This window comes from Mesoplodon densirostris, chromosome 19 (genome assembly GCF_025265405.1).
Source record: "Mesoplodon densirostris isolate mMesDen1 chromosome 19, mMesDen1 primary haplotype, whole genome shotgun sequence".
Classification (NCBI taxonomy): Eukaryota; Metazoa; Chordata; class Mammalia; order Artiodactyla; family Ziphiidae; genus Mesoplodon; species Mesoplodon densirostris.
This window is the reverse complement of record NC_082679.1, coordinates 18577288-18591447: the sequence shown is the minus strand read 5'-3', so window position 1 is coordinate 18591447 and position 14160 is coordinate 18577288. Positions and strand designations below refer to the sequence as shown.

At 42.2% G+C, this 14160-nt stretch overlaps 1 long non-coding RNA gene across 1 annotated transcript in view; it reads right to left on the bottom strand.

Moving 5' to 3' along the window:
* LOC132480971 (uncharacterized) overlaps positions 1 to 14160 on the bottom strand; it is a 196711-nt gene that overhangs the window by 180959 nt on the left and 1592 nt on the right. Inside the window, exon 2 of the long non-coding RNA XR_009530714.1 lies at positions 11224 to 11288. This is a non-coding gene — a long non-coding RNA (uncharacterized LOC132480971). The remainder of the gene's footprint in view (positions 1 to 11223; positions 11289 to 14160) is intronic.

Here is a 14160-nt window from a genome sequence, read left to right as displayed (position 1 = left end):
AAAGGGAGCCCCTAACCCTGCTCCCCCGCATCCTCAGCAAACTCCCCAAACCCCGCTGATGTGTCTGCACCTGAAGGAAGTAGACTGAGGAGAAATGAGGCTGAGGGTCTTTGGGGTAAGTGCACAGTAAGGCTGCCCTTTGGCAGAAGCTCCCACCAGGTCGGGGAGGGGCTGGCTGAGTGTCTTTTCTTTCTTCTCTTGAGAAAGGTTCAAGGGAGTCTTCTGGGCCACCTATGGAACCGGTGCATTAGTTTGCTAGCGCTGCTGCAACAAGAGTACAGAAATTTATCCTCTCACAGTTCTGAAAGCTAGAAGTCTGAATTCAAGGTGTCAACAGGGTTGGTTTCTTCTGAGGCCTCTCTCCTTGGCTTGTAGGTGGTCATCGTCTCCGAGCGTCTTCACGTGGTCTCCCTCTGTGTGTATCTGTGTCCTAATCCCTTCTTACAAGGACATCATTCATATTGGATTGGGGCCCATCCTAATGACCTCATTCAACCTTCATCACCTCTTTAAAGGCCCCATCTCCAAATATAGTCACCTTCTGAGGCACTGGGCGTTAGGATTTCAATACAGGAATTTCTGGAGGACACAGCTCATAAGAGCCAGGAATATATCTGTGGAAGCTATGGAGGCAAGGGTGGGTCCTGGAAGGCTGACCAAGAGCAGCCCCAGGACAGAGGGACTGAGGAACTCCGTGCTCCTGAGGGCAGGCACTGCATCTTACCTGCCTTTATTTCCCAAATGCCGAGCACTAGGCTTGGCACTTAGTAGGGTTCCCAAAAAAATGCTTTTTGAATGAGGGGATGAATGAATGAATGAATGAGCATGTTGCTAGAAAAGGTATTCCCGTTCTCTGCACCTTTTTTTACAAACAGGTGAGAATCTTTCTGGTTTTATTTAAGGACAGGTAAGGGTCCTCTTAATTTCCTCTGAGGTTGGTTCTCTTTGGACCAGGCAGGTGAGGGCTAGGACCAAACTTCATCTTGGCCCCCAACCATTCAGCATCCATCCTCTGCACCAAGTCCTCTCCACTCCCCGCCCCCATCCCTCCCCTCAAGGAGCAGGGCTCAGAACTCAGAGAGCTCCAAAGACCCAAGGGTATGTACACAGCCTAGGAGGAAAAAAATGTATCAGCACAAAACTATAGAGAAAACAATGCAACGTCAGGATTAATACACTTGATGAGACATAATACGTCAACTAGTTTCCAAGCCCATTTTGTCATTTATTTTTTATTTATACATCATGATGTGGGATAGGGGTGCATTTCCATTTTTTTGACATTTTTTGTAGTAGGGGATCCAAAAGTAGAAGCCTCTGGGGCCTGGGAAGCTCTTAGACTGGCCCTGTGCCTGTTAGCTTTCCAGCTAGGAGGAGGTCCTAGTCAGGGTAACATGGTGGCACCCTCACCCTGTGGCATGGAGATCATCCTCAGAAAGAAGCTGCCAACCCAGCAAGTGGCCACAGAAGCTTGAGTGGAACTGCTTCTGAAGTCCAAGACTCCATGACTGGTTTTAGGTGAAAAACTGTTTTCTAAATGTTTCCTGCTGGCCCCCCTTTCCCACCAGGCACAGATGACAGCTGTCATCATAAAGGATACAGGAACTGAGGGGTTTTTTTCCTCCTAAGAGTGGTTTCAGAACTTGGTCAGTTGCTCTGGGAGGGAAATGAGGCAAAAGGCGAACATGTTTCTTTTTCCCAGAAAGAGCACAGCGGGAGGAACAGTGATGGTGTGGCTTAGCTCCAGGAGTAAACCTTGTGGGTCCTGACATCTGACATTGTGCCTTTAACAGTGAGCTGGAAAGGATTTTGGAAAAATGCCATTCTGTGCACTGTGGGCAACTGCATGTACAGTAGGTCTGCTCTGAGCAGAGAAGCATCAATATCTATTACCTAGAAACAGATGAGAAGGCGAATCGGCAGCTGCTAGACCATCAGATGAACTGCACTCTGTTGTGTTTCAAGCCTAACTTTCCTTCTGCCTTTTACATCTCGTAATTGTCAGTGAGCTCCGTGGAACCCTTCCATGACATAACTGATCAACTGCAGGATCGTGGCTAATAAACTGATATAAAAGAGCTTATTAAGACATACCTTTAAGTGTGAGATAATATGTGATTCAACACGCGGCGCAAACAGCTCAGAAGCCCAAGCTCGCCGCCAAGCTTACTGTGGCTTTCTCCCAGGGAATCACGGCATATGGTACCATAATAGAGCAGGAATTTACAGCAACGGAGATGTATGAGGGAGATTAAAGCTTCATCTGTAAGGACATACTGCGTGGCAAAAAACACCATTATTGTATTTTCTGCTTTGTATTCTAATGAGAAACTGAATCCCTTTTGGTAGAGTGTGGGCTCCCTCTGCTGCTGGCAGGACATATCAGGACTCTATGCACTAAGGGATCCCTGGGCACCTGAGCAGAGCAGGTTGGCCTGTCCTGGGAGGAGAAAGATGGGGCTGAACATTCAGAGGGACAGACTTGTTCTGTAGGCTCTGCCTCTGTGTGACACTGGGACTATCTGTGCGGCTACTGCAAGTGATGGGAAACACAACGATGACCTGTCCACATCACCTGTGTCCATCCTGAAATAGGTCACAGAAGTGATGCTGAGAGGCAGCCCTCCCCCGTGAGTGACGACCCTCCCCTCCCTCCCTCCCCCCTCCCTTCTCTTCTCCTTCTTCTTCTTCTTCTTCTTCTTCTTCTCTCTCTCTCTCTCTCTCTCTCTCCTTTTTTTACCTTCCACATAGCCACGGCCAGAAGCTCCTCCAGTTCTGTTTCAGATCCCTCCCAAAAACTGCTCTGGGTTCTGCCTCGTCCTAGCACGGCCAGCACCTGACTCATGTGGTACCGAGGAGACTGCATCACCCAGAAGGTTTAACACCTCCCGCCCATCAGTAAGCAACTCGTCTCAAGACACCTGGCCACACCCCACTCTCAGCCTCCCACCACCCGTCCAACTTCAAGAGTTGCTTCTTCCGGCAACAGGATGTTTTAATGTAGTATCCGCCCCAAGAGCAGAAACATTTTAGTGCCATAACTTTGATGTGTCCCTTTTGGCCAAATCTAAATAAATAAATAGACCATTAAACTCCAGCTGTTTCTGCTACCAAGATAGGTATGGGAAGAGGATGCGGCCTGGGGGTGGGGTGGGGGGGTCATACACCACACTCTTTGAAACTAGGACCACCCTTGCTCCTCTCAGAACTATCAACCATCCTAAGCAAAGCAGCTCATTCTCCGATAATCTGGTTATTCGCGTGGTCAGTATCTCAAATTCTCTGATTTCTCTCTTAAAGTTCTAATGGCCGTACTAATGTACTTTCAGTTAGTCAACAGAGATGCACGTCTGTGTGTCTGCAGACTTCCTGGTGATACTAGCGGTCTTTTACCAGGTATACATTAGCTACTGGGTGAGAGGGGTGCGGGGATACTGCTAGTTCTCTGGGTTACATATGCTGATATATGATCACCTATTCTCACCTGCAGCCTGCAGAGAAAAACGTTCAATTACATTTCAGATGGTGTCCTCGGGCATACACATTTATATTTCATATCGCTAATTTCAACACTCATAGCATTTATTCATTTGCTCATTTAACTCAGAAGCCTCCGCAGTCATCCAGATGAGAGGAGCTCGCCTGACCAAGGCAGGTGGTAGAAGAGGAGGTGGGGAGGAGCCAGGCCCTGGAGAGATTTTGAAGACAGACAACAGGATATTCAGGTGAGCTGGATGTGGGGTGAGACAGAAAGAGGGGGGTCAAGGTGACTCCAAGATCTTTGGTGTGCAGTTACGAGGGTGCCTGTTTTTCAATCTGGTTGCAAGGTGGTGCTATTTACTGAGATGGCAAACAATGGAGGGAGACAGGTTCTGAAGGAGAAGTCAGGATTTGTTTGGGGCATGATGCATTTCAGATGCCTGGTCAACATCCTTGTGACGATGTGGGGTGGGCAGGTGGATGTTCTGCGTTGGGTTCCAAGGGAGGGTAGGCTGGAGATAGAACCTGAAATTCACCAGTGTATAGATGGCACTGGATGAGATTGCCAGGGGGTGAGTATGAAAAGCCTGGGGCAGAGTCCTGGGGTAACTTGCAGATAAAGTCAGGAGGAGGGGTGAGCCCCATCCTACAAAGGAAAAGCGAGAGGAAAACCAGGAGGTCATGGGGCAAGTATCTCAAGGAGGAGCGAGAGAGTAACGTTGCTGCTGATGGACTGGAATTATCTCAGTAACTCTGAACAAGGCAGCTTCAGAGAATCCTAACTGAATGGTTCAAGAGAAAGTGAGCCATGAAGAAGTGGAGATAGCAAACAGAAACCACTTTTTTCAGTTTTGCTATAAAGGAGAGGAGAAAAATAGGACTATGGTAGAAGGTAAATTTTATATTATGTATATTTTATCACAATTAAAAACATGTTTATTTTTTATTTTTTTGTGGTACGTGGGCCTCTCACTGTTGTGGCCTCTCCTGTTGTGGAGCACAGGCTCCGGACACGCAGGCCCAGTAGCCATGGCTCACGGGCCCAGCCGCTCCACGGCATGTGGGATCTTCCCGGACCGGGGCACGAACCCGCGTCCCCTGCGTCAGCAGGCGGACTCTCAACCACTGTGCCACCAGGGAAGCCCAAAAAACATGTTTATTTTTAACTGTGATAAAATATACATAATATAAAATTTACCATCTTAACCATTTTTAAATGTCCAGTTCAGCCATGTTAAGCACATTCACACTGTCACGCAACCAATCTCCAGAATTTATCTTGCAAAACTTGAACCCTGTACCCGTTACATAACTCTCCATTCCCTTCTCCTCCCAGACCCTGGAAACCACCATCCTACTTTCTGTCTCTATGAATTTGACTACTCTGGTATATTAATCTGCTAAGGTTGCCATAACAAATTACCACAGGCTGGGTGGCTTAAAATACAGAAATTTATTTTTTCACAGTCCTGAAGCCTACAAGTCCAAGATCAAGTACTGACAGGTTTGGTTTCTCCTGAGGTCTCTCTCCTTGGCTTGGAGATGGCCATCTTCTCACTGTGTCCTCACATGGCCTTTTCTCTGTGTGCATGCATCCCTGGTCTCTTCTTATAAAGACACTAGCAATATTGGGCCCCACCCATAATTACCTCTTTAAAGAGCCTGTCTCCAAATGCAGCCACACTGGGAGTTAGGGTGTCAACATATGAATTTAGGGTGGACACAATTCAGTCCATAGCATCTAAGTGCTTCATATAAGTGAAATCATACAGTACATGCCTTTTTGTAACTGGCATATTTCACTTAGCATAACAACTTCAAGGTTCATCCATGTTGTAGTACCTGTTCAAATTTCCTTCCTTTTCAAGGCTGAATATATTCCATTGTATGTCTATACCACATTTTGTTTATCCATTCATTCATCAGTGGGTGAATGGGTTGCTTCCACCTTATGGCTATTGTGAATAATGATGCTATGAACATGGGTGTGCAAATATCTCTTCAAGACCCTGATTTCAATTCCTTTGAGTATATACCCAGAAATGTATTACTAGATCATATGGTAATTCTATGTTTAATTTTTCTGAGGAACCAACATACTACTTTCCATAGCAACTGCACCATTTTACATTCCCAACAACAGTGCACAAAGGTTCCAATTTTTCCACATTCTCCTCAACACTTGCTATTTTTATTTTCTGTGTTTTTGATAGTAGTCATCCTAATGGTTGTGAGGTGGTATCTCACTGTGGTTTTGTTTTTTTTAATTGAAGTATAGTTGATTTACAATGTTGCATTAGTTTCAGGTGTACATCAAAGTGATATATATATATGATATATACACATACTTTTTCAGATACTTTTCCATTATAGGTTATTATAAGATATTGAATATAGTACCCTGTCACTGTGGATTTGATTTGCATTTCCCTAGTAATTAGTGATGTTGAGTACCTTTTCGTATGCTTGTTGGCCATTTGTATATCTTCTTTGCAGAAATGTCTATTCAAGTCCTTTGCCCATTTTGAATTGGGTTGTTTGCTTCATTGTTGAACTGTAGGAGTTCTCTACATTCTAGACATCAACCCCTTATCAGATATATCATTTGCAAATATTTTCTCTCATTCTGTAGGTTGCCTTTTCATTGTGTTGATAGTGTCCTGAAAGTTTTAATTTTGATGAAGTCCAATATATCTATTTTTACTTTTGTTGCCTATGCTTTTGGTGTCATATCCAGGAAATCATCACCAAATTCAATATCACTTTTAAAAAATTAAAAATTAAAAAAAAATTTAAATTATAAAAAGCACTTTGAGATCCTAAGAGAGTACAGAAGATATGTGGCAATGGTACAAGAATTTAAAAGTCCCATTAGGGGACTTCTCTGGTGGCGCAGTGGTTAAGAATCCGCCTGCCAATGCAGGGGGCATGGGTTCGAGCCTTGGTCCGGGAAGATCCCACATGCTGTGGCGCCACTAAGCCTGCGAGCCACAACTACTGAGCCCAAGTGCCACAACTACTGAAGTCCACGTGCTGAGCTGGTGCTCTGCAACAAGAGAAGCCACCGCTATGAGAAGCTCATGCACCGCAACGAAGAGTAGCCCCCACACACCACAACTAGAGAAAGCCGTGAGCAGCAATGAAGACCCAACACAGCCAAAAATAAATACATTAATCAATTAATTTTAAAATAAATAAATAAATAAATAAAATAAAAGTCCTATTAATTGAGACAAAGGTTATTTAAACAAAATAGAAAATGCATATCTACTATGAACTCTTACAAGGTAAATATGAGAGCAAAACTGTTATAAAAACAAGGAGAAATCTATAGAAACACAATAGTATGGTAAGAACATTAAATAATTCTTTAGTCTTTGATAGATCTGGTATATAAAAAAATTAACAGGTATATAGACGATATAAATAGCTTCATGTTGTGTATGTGTCAAACTTGTCTACAACCAACAAAGGGTACATCTTTCCCATCCCATAAAGCATTTTAAAAAATCAGTCACAAATAATGCAATGAAAAAATCTCAGGAATTTTATACAAGCCTACATTCTCTGATTCCAGTGCAATTTTTTTTAATTCAAGTGCTAAAAGTTTTTAGAATTCAAACACTTGAAATTTTACAGTCTTCTGGTGGTTCATTGTACTGTTCAACAGACATTTCCAGCTTTCCATTTTCTAGGCACAGGGTAGGATTGTACTTCTTCACCCCCTCTGATGTTAAGAATAGTCAAATGATTTTCTTTGGCCAATGAAATATGAAGAGAAATGATGGGTATCATTTCTGGGTGGAAACTTAAAGGGACAGTGCATGATTCACTAGGTTATCTCTGCCATGGCAACTGGTAACAGCAAGATGGCAGCTGCTCTGTTAGCCTGGGTCTCAGAGCGGGGAGACCTGGAGCAGAGACCCCCAGCCGTTTTTTTGCCGTTTTAAGCCATTAATATTTTGAGAGTTTTGTTATACAGCATAGCCTAGCCCATCCTGACTGATACAAGCCTCCTAAATAACTTCTCAGCTAAAAAGATCAAAACTGCAAGTTGGAGACAAGAAAATAAGTGCTATTTTCAAAATGATGGGCTGGCCACTCAGTTTTTCTCTTCTTCCCCCTAAGACCCTACAAAAATGATAGTAAAGGACTAAAATGGGAATAAATCCACAATGACAAAGAGAACAGGAACTTGTCCATCAGTGGAAGAAAGTTTTAAAAAAAATTGTGAGACTGTGTCAAGCTGATACAGAAGTAATGACAGATGACACACCGCAGAGGAGGTTGCCGATCTTCCCTACAGAATTCCAGAGAGGCATAAGACAGAGTATGCAAGTGAGACCGGGCCAAAAACACTGGGATTACTCCAAAGGCTCTGTCTTAAACAGTCCAGTCCTTAGCTCCTCCCCTCGTTCAGAATGCAGGGCCTCGAAAGATCAACTCTGCAAGTGAAACACCTGAGAGTTCTTCCATTAAATAACAAAGAAGAAAAGGGAAGAGGAGGAAGAGGAGGAGGAGAAGGAGGAGAAAGAAGGAAGAAGGAAGGAGAGAAGGAAGGGAGGGAGGGAGGAAGGAAGGAGGGAAGGGAGGGAAAGAAAGAGAGCCAGAAATTTGTATTAATTTGCTAAGGGCTGCCTTAAAAAAGTACCACAAACAGGAAAAACACAACCTCAAAGGAAAGAGAACTAATTCAGGAAATAGAAGAGAATTAAAACTTTTTTCTTATTATAATCATAACTATATTCAGGAAGTTATTGCATTCAAAATCAAAAACAAGATGCTAAGTAAACAGCACAATCAGAGAACAAGAAAGGGCTCTTACAGAATGAAAATGTGATGCTGAAATAAATTGAAGGCCCAGAAGATAAAACAGAAGAAATCTTCCAGAAAGTAGAGCAAAAAGACCATGAGATGGGAGACATGAAAGAAATGAGACTCAGAAGACCTTTCCAGGAGGTCCAGTTTTACAGGCATTCCAGATAAAGAAAGACAGAAATCAGAGGGGAAACATTATCAAATGAGCAATACAACAAAATCTCCGAAAGGTTAAAGTTACAAGTTTTCAGATTGAAAGTACCTACAGAGCAAACAGCACAAGGTCTTTTAAAAGACCCACATGTCTGCAAAATTTTAGAACACTGGGAAAAAAAGAAAATACTCTAAAAGCTTCCGCAAGGAAAAAAATACCACTCATGAAGGAACAAAATTCAGATTTTTTATCACCAATACCAAATGTTAGAAAACAGATGAGATATACCTTCAAAGAGATTGACTACTAAACACAACTGAATCATGGATTGACAAGAAAACAAACAGTTGTGGAGAAGTTTATTTGAACAATTAGAGAGAGACAAAAGTGGGTTGTATATCAGTTAGATGATATTATTTTATCTACATTAATTTATTGAGTGCAATAACTGTAGTGTAGTTATGCATGAGAATGTCTTTGCTCTTAGGATATATATACTTAGGGGTGAAGTGACATGATATCTGAAAGTTACATTCAAATGGTTCAGAAAAACTGTGCATATGTATGTGCATTTGTGTGTGTGTGTGTATGCATGCACACCACATGTGTGTAGACAGAAAGATATACCAAATGTGGCAAAATCTTAATGATTAGTGGATCTATATGAAGGACATATAGGTGTTCTTTTCACTATTGCTTCCATTTTTTGCTGTTGTTTTTTTTTGCGGTACACGGGCCTCACACTGCTGTGGCCTCTCCTGTTGCGGAGCACAGGCTCCGGACGCGCAGGCTCAGCGGCCATGGCTCACGGGCCCAGCCGCTCCGCAGCATGTAGGATCCTCCCGGACCGGGGCATGAACCCGTGTCCCCTGCATCGGCAGGCGGACCCTCAACCACTGCGCCACCAGGGAGGCCCTCCTTCCATTTTTTTATGGATTTGATATTTTTCAAAATGAAAAGTAAGGAATTTAAGAAATACAACTGGGGCCTCCCTGGTGGCGCAAGTGGTTGAGAGTCCGCCTGCCGATGCAGGGGATACGGGTTCGTGCCCCGGTCTGGGAGGATCCCATATGCCGCGGAGCGGCTGGGCCCGTGAGCCATGGCCGCTGAGCCTGCGCGTCCGGAGCCTGTGCTCCGCAACGGGGGAGGCCACAACAGTGAGAGGCCCGCATACCGCAAAAAAAAAAAAAAAAAAAAAAAGAAATACAACTGATACATAACAAAGCTGTAAGGGAAAATAGCAAATAATTTTTAAATTTTTTAATTTAAAATAATTCAGAGGGAAAATTCTTTTTTCTAGAAGTTTATAATTAACCAAACAATTAAAGTATAAGATTAAATATTCAGACATGCAAGAACATAGAAATTTTACCTACTAGCTCTTTTTCTTAGAAAACTACTTGAAGATGTGCTTCAAAAAGATGAGGGGTTAAACCAGGAAAGAAAACAGGGAATCCAAAAAACAGGATACAACCTAAAATAGCAACAAAGGGAAATCCAGAACGACAGGAATGCAACAGGCCTAGAGAGGAACCTGTCCAGATTAAAGAGAGAGGAGGAAGACAGGTATCTGATAACAAAAGTAGAGTCTGCCAGAATACATGATATGATGGAGAGTTTAGAAATGTTCAGTTTTCTTTGATAAAGAAAAACAAGGCACCCCAATTTCACTGCAGCATTATACACAAAAGCCAGGTCATGGAAACAACCTGAGTGTCCATCAGTGGATGAATGGATAAAGAAAATGAGGCATATGTGTACAACAGAATATCATTTAGCCATAAAAAAGAAGGAAATCCTGCCATTTGCGACAACATGGATGGATCTAGAGGGTATTATGCTCCACGAAATAAGTCAGACAGGGAAAGACAAATACCATATGATTTCATTTAGATGTGGAATCTAAAACAAAACAAGTGAACTGAAAAGCAGTTATAGATAAAACCGAAACAGAGTCACAGATACAGAGAACGAACAAGTGGCTGCCAGAGGAGAGCTGGGGTGGAGGGAGGAGTGAAATGGGTGAGGGAGATCCAGAGGTACAAACTTCCAGTTACAAAATAAATGAGTCACAGGACACAATGTATTGCATAGGGAATATAGTCCATAATAATGTAATATCTTTGTATGGTGACAGACGGTAACTAGACTTATCATGGTGATCATTTTGTAATGTATAGAAATGTTGAATCACTATGTTGTGCACCAGACACTAACATAGTGCTGTGGGTCAATTATACTTCAAACAAACAAACTCGTAGAAAAAGAGATCAGATTTGTGGTTACCAGAGGGAGGGGGGAGGGGGGGTTGAGGGGAGGAGGAATTGGATGAAGGTGGTCAGAAGTTAGAGACTGCCAGTTATAAGGTAAAGAAGTCCTAGGGATGTAATGTACATGATTCATATAATTATACTTTGCTTTATGTTACGTATGTAAATCGTTAAGAGAGTAAATCCTGAGTTCTCATCACAAGGAAAAAATATTTTTTCTTTTCTTCCTTTTTCTTTTTTTCTTTTTTTTTGTATCTACAGGAGATGATAGATGTTCACTAAACTTATTCTGGTGATCATTTCACGATGTATCTAAGTCAAATCATTATGCTGTTCACCTTAAACTTATACAGGGCTGTAGGTCAATTATATTTCAATGAAAAGGAAGGAAAAAAAGACTGAATTATGATTACAAATTGGAATATGAATAAGATGTAGCACAGATAATAAGAAGCACAGATAATAGAAGCTGAGAATGTAGAAAAAAGGATGCAAACTTACTGGAAGCTTAGAGATGCTGGCATCTTCATCTTTTAAAGCTGGGAGTCAAGAGACACTGTCTACACCTGATGGAATAAGAAAGAGAAGGTGTAAGTGTGTTGCTTAAACAATATACAACTTTGTAACTGAAAACAGTAATATATGTATTAGGAAACTAAGGAAGAAAAGTAGGAGTTGTGGAGTGTGTCAAATCCCTATCCATCAGGGGATTAGAAAATGTCTAAAACTATATAAATGAAGACATCATAGCATAGGTATGTTATTTAAATATATAGCCTCTTGGGGCTTCCCTGGTGGCACAGCGGTTTAGAATCCATCTGCCAATGCAGGGGACACGAGTTCAAGCCCTGGTCCGGGAAGATCCCACAAGCCGTGGAGCAAATAAGCCACCCGTGTGCCACAACTACTGAGCCTGTGCTCTAGAGCCCATGAGCCACAACTACTGAGCCCACATGCCACAATTACTGAAGCCTGCGCGCCTAGAGCCCATGCTCCTCAACAAGAGAAGCCACCACAATGAGAAGGCTGTACACGGCAACAAAGAGTAGCCCCCGCTCGCCACAACTAGATAAAGCCCGCGCACAGCAACAAAGACCCAATGCAGCCAAAAATAAATAAATAAAATTTTAAAAAATAAATAGCCTCTTAACTCATTTCCTGATGCTGCATTTGCCTTCTCCTCACACACACAGTTTACAGTCCAGCCTCAATGGCTCTCTTGCAGTTCCTTAAACATTTCAGGCAGGCTCCTACTTCAGGGTCTTTGCGTTCCTTCTGCCTGGAATTCTCTTCCATATGATGTCTCTGTGACTCTCTGTCTCTCCTCCTTCAGGTCTTTTTTCAAAAGTCACCATCTCAGTGAACACTTCCCTGATCCACCGCTCCCTATCCCCACTACCTGACTTTTTTTCCTCTGTAGAACTTGACTTATCACATCTAATATACATATTCTGTCTTTTATTTCTATATTTATACTATATCTCCACTCCACCAGTACTATGTAGGGGGGGATGCAGTGATCCTTCCCTGTTTTTATTCACCTCTATATACACTGGTACCTAAAACAGTTGCTTAGGCACATAGACGGCAGGCACTCAATACATAGTTAATAAAAGACTAAATGAAGGAATAACTACAGAGCAAGCTGGAGGTAAAGTTTTACCTTTGGGGAACTAAGACTGGGTTGGGTAGGAGTGGGCCAGGAATAGCTGCTTTTCCTCACGTACAACTGACTTTTTTAACCATATTATTTTGACCAGGGTTTAAAGAAATTATTATTACCTTTACAAAATAGGAAAATGTTTTAAGACATTGTGAAAGAGAAAAAAATAAGACAATTGAAAACACTATACACACACACATACACACACACTGTACTCACAAGTAAATTCATTCCTTAAATATTTTCATTATTAAACAAGAAAGAATCAAAATAAACAAATAGAATATTCATCTGAAGGAACCAGAAAGAAATTAACAGTGGAAATATGAAAAGGAAGTAGAAATAAATAGATAATGAAGAAAGTAATCAGTACTGATAAATTTCAGTTCCTTGGGGAAAAAAGAAAAACAGCAAAATATTAAAATAGCTGGAAAGCATAATCAAGAAACACAAAGAAACAACAGCCCAAATAAACAATCAAGTCAACAAAGCCTAAAAGGGATATGACCACAGATACAGATGTGATAGCCAGATGTTTCTAAAATGTGAAACCCTGAATGAAATGAATGGTTCTCTAGCAATTAAAATTATCTTGAAAAGAAACAGAAAACCTGAACAGGCTGATGAAGAAACCCAAATGGTCTGACAGAGAGTCCTTTCATATCTGCCCTAAAATAGTCACACAGCTACATAAAAAATTTATCTTTGTTTTGTGACTTATTTTTTAAACCTTTAAATATTTAATCCATTGGGAATGTATTTTTTATTTAAGGAATGAGGTGAGAAGCCCCATCTCTGCTTATCTGGTTTCCTTCCCTCTTCATGGGTGTGTGCCACTCAGGCATCAGCCCAGGTAGGGCTGCATCTTCCCCTGTGAGTGGAAGTCACATGACCCATCACATGGCCCATTGTACAGCCCGGCCACAAAGGGTCTCAAAACCTGACACCCGGAAATAGAAGTCGACTCCAGACTGCCATTTTTATCATCTCTCCCCACCAAATCTTGCCTGTTTACATATTAGAGAAAAAGCATCCTTAATATTTAAGAATGTTAAATTCAAAACACATGGATTCTCTATACCTAAGAATTGAAAGAGATATTTATACATCAATGTTCATAGCAGCGTTATTCAGGAGAGCCAAAAAGAGGAAAAAACCTGGGGCTGCCCTGGTGGCGCAGTGGTTAACAATCCGCCCGCCAATGCAGGGGACACGGGTTCGAGCTCTGGCCTGGGAAGATCCCACATGCTGTGGAGCAACTAAGCCCGTGCGCCACAACTACTGAGCCTGCGCTCTAGAGCCCACGAGCCACAACTACTGAGCCCGTGTGCCACAACTACTGAAGCCCGCGCGCCTAGAGCCTGTGCTCTGCGACAAGAGAAGCCACCGCAATGCGAAGCCCGCACGCTGCAATGAAGAGTAGTCCCTGCACCCCGCAACTAGAGAAAGCCCGCGCGCAGCAACAAAGACCCAAAGCAGCCAAAAATAAATTTAAAAATAAAAATAATTTTTTTTAAAAAGAGGAAACAACCCAAGTGATGAATGGATAAACAAAATGTGGTTATATATATAATATATATAATATATATATACATGAGAGAGAAATGTTATTAAATAGGAAAGAAATTCTGACACACGCAACAATATGTGAGACAGGCTGGGACCTGGGATGCTTTGCTGCAGTGCTTGCACCTGGACAAACCTCTCCTCAAGCAACAAAATACAAAGAAGCTATAGGGACTAAAAATAACTGTGCACATGTGCATTTGGGGCAA